Source organism: Athene cunicularia (genome assembly GCF_003259725.1).
Source record: "Athene cunicularia isolate RWA chromosome 5 unlocalized genomic scaffold, athCun1 chr5_part1, whole genome shotgun sequence".
Taxonomy (NCBI): Eukaryota; Metazoa; Chordata; class Aves; order Strigiformes; family Strigidae; genus Athene; species Athene cunicularia.
Genome location: NW_020799101.1, coordinates 31349641 through 31353059, shown reverse-complemented (window position 1 = coordinate 31353059; position 3419 = coordinate 31349641).

Here is a 3419-nt window from a genome sequence, read left to right as displayed (position 1 = left end):
CCCCCCCCCCCCCCCTTCCAAAAAGTTAATAAAGTATACCAAATATGAGAAGCTTAAATAAAAGATAGGTGAAGCAGAACTTCTAATGCATATAAGAGATATATATAGACTGAATATTACTGGTTGTAAATCACCTCTAAAAGTAACGATACAGCATCTCACCTTAAAGGAGGAAGTATTTTTTCAGTGAATGCTCGGTTGGGCAAGAAATTATTTTTTTGTTCTAGTCCTGACTCAAGTTTACTGCAGAGATTTTTGGAAACAACAGTTATGACCCTTTCCATAGGTATTTATTAAGTACCAAGAATCAATGGAGTCAGAAGATACACTGATAGAAAAAATGAAGAAATTAAGAAACAACAACAACAAAAAATAAATCAGGGCATAATAAGGTATATTTATAAGTTTAGAAGGAAGTTGCGAAGGACATGATTAAAAGGTTTGCAAAATATCTGAACTCTTCCATTTAAGTGACTGATAGTGAAAACCTTGGGAAGTAGTTTCAAGAACGTTATAGCTAATACATAGCAGAAGGTACAGAGCTGGGTTTCATTTGAGAATCTAAGTATTAAAGAACTAATTATTCACCTTGATTGCGGTGCTCTTCACATAAAATAACAATATTTCATGTAGCTGTGTTGAGAACTTGTTTTGTTTATTTGCATTCCAAAATTTTCTTCTATTAATATTCTTACCTGGCCAAATTGCCCATACATAAATATGTTGCTCTGTCAAGTTTCCAAAACACTTTTTCCTGTTGAAGTTGCTCCACATATCATCATAAATTCCCACATATCTAAACTTAGCACACTAACTGGAGAAGAGTTTGAAATGGAGCTTCCCCTTCCACAATATCCTTGCTACTGAGCCTGTTATGGAGGCTCTCAAATAACCAACCACCAAAAATTAAAAATTTATTGCCAACAGAGTTAACTAGCCCTCTGCAAATTACAGGTTCAAATGTCATGTGAAAGGAGAACAGAACAATTTCCTAGGGTTTAACAAAAAGAAACACAGGACAAAGCAAAACTCCATAGGGTATAACGACAACCCAAAAAGCAGAACAGCACCACTCCCTGGGGTTTAACAACAACCCAAAACACTCTATCGCTCACCTAACAAGTGAGGGCTCTCAACCTTAAGGACCTGCTCAGGGCAGCATCCCGACCCAACTCCTCAAGGAGTTTCCTTGGGCAGTGTCCTAACCCAAGGGGAGAGTCCTCAACTTTGTCATGCTGCTCCAGGGGACGAGCTCAAAGTGGCTTCCCAGGGGACTCCGTTTATACCCAGGCCAAATCTGACCTGTAGTCAGATTATACCTGTCTCCCGTTGGCCAAAGGCCCCCAACTGCCATGAAGCCCTGAGAACAAAGGCAGTCAGGAGCTGCTACACTTCAGCAGCCAAGAACCTCTGTGTTCATTGGGCGGGTGCACCTGCCACAGAGCCTAAATGGAAGGGTCTTGCAGCTTAGGCTCCTTAGAAAGCAGAGGATGCGTGAGGTCAGTGCACCAGGCTGTCTTGCCATCAGGGAAACAGTGTTCTTAGCTAAGAGGTAGGATGAAACATGATTGAATTCCTTCAAGTAAATGGTGAATCTCCCTCAGCTGCCATTCCTAAGAAAATGACTAATTCAGTGCTGTTATTTCCACCAGTAGCAAGATGCCTCAAGCCAAGATCTGTAATACAAAACATTGCAGCATAAAAGTACTTCTGTGAATTTATTCCTGAGCGCCATCATTTAGATAATGTTATTTGTTCCACATGTGGCAAAATGTCTTTTAAAAAATAGTTTTTATATTAACTTGTGTATAAGAATTATGGTTTTAGGGAACCCTTCATAAAATATTAACTGCTAGAATAATTTTTTTTTCCCAGGAATGTATTAACTCATAATCACGTGGAGCTATCATTGTAAATGTTTTGGAGCATGTTCTACACCATCTATTCTCAGGAGACATGTGCTACAACATTTATTCTCAGGAGACTTCTGAAGCAGAGTAGAAGATATTTTCCTGTGAATTATGACAGAAACTACAGAAAAGAGTAAACAACAAAAATCCTACTATTTACCATTAGATGCCTAAATAAGATATTCAATATGCAATATATGTTTTATAAAAAAAATCATTATATCATAATAAAATAGTTATTAGTAAAGTATATCATCCTGGCTTCTCTGACTAATTAAGATTTTATTGAATAATATGACTAAATAAGGGGATTATAATCTAATGTGAGAGGAAAGTTTCCATACAATATTGAAATGAAGCATTAGCTTTAACTATTCATTTATGTGAACATAATGGACACAGTATGGGTTTCAGTAATATGTTCCTTACCTACTGTTTTTTCCTTTCCTTTCTTTTCTTTTCTTTTCTTTTCTTTTCTTTTCTTTTCTTTTCTTTTCTTTTCTTTTCTTTTCTTTTCTTTTCTTTTCTTTTCTTTTCTTTTCTTTTCTTTTCTTTTCTTTTCTTTTCTTTTCTTTTCTTTTCTTTTCTTTTCTTTTCTTTTCTTTTCTTTTCTTTTCTTTTCTTTTCTTTTCTTTTCTTTTCTTTTCTTTTCTTTTCTTTTCTTTTCTTTTCTTTTCTTTTCTTTTCTTTTCTTTTCTTTTCTTTTCTTTTCTTTTCTTTTCTTTTCTTTTCTTTTCTTTTCTTTTCTTTTCTTTTCTTTTCTTTTCTTTTCTTTTCTTTTCTTTTCTTTTCTTTTCTTTTCTTTTCTTTTCTTTTCTTTTCTTTTCTTTTCTTTTCTTTTCTTTTCTTTTCTTTTCTTTTCTTTTCTTTTCTTTTCTTTTCTTTTCTTTTCTTTTCTTTTCTTTTCTTTTCTTTTCTTTTCTTTTCTTTTCTTTTCTTTTCTTTTCTTTTCTTTTCTTTTCTTTTCTTTTCTTTTCTTTTCTTTTCTTTTCTTTTCTTTTCTTTTCTTTTCTTTTCTTTTCTTTTCTTTTCTTTTCTTTTCTTTTCTTTTCTTTTCTTTTCTTTTCTTTTCTTTTCTTTTCTTTTCTTTTCTTTTCTTTTCTTTTCTTTTCTTTTCTTTTCTTTTCTTTTCTTTTCTTTTCTTTTCTTTTCTTTTCTTTTCTTTTCTTTTCTTTTCTTTTCTTTTCTTTTCTTTTCTTTTCTTTTCTTTTCTTTTCTTTTCTTTTCTTTTCTTTTCTTTTCTTTTCTTTTCTTTTCTTTTCTTTTCTTTTCTTTTCTTTTCTTTTCTTTTCTTTTCTTTTCTTTTCTTTTCTTTTCTTTTCTTTTCTTTTCTTTTCTTTTCTTTTCTTTTCTTTTCTTTTCTTTTCTTTTCTTTTCTTTTCTTTTCTTTTCTTTTCTTTTCTTTTCTTTTCTTTTCTTTTCTTTTCTTTTCTTTTCTTTTCTTTTCTTTTCTTTTCTTTTCTTTTCTTTTCTTTTCTTTTCTTTTCTTTTCTTTTCTTTTCTTTTCTT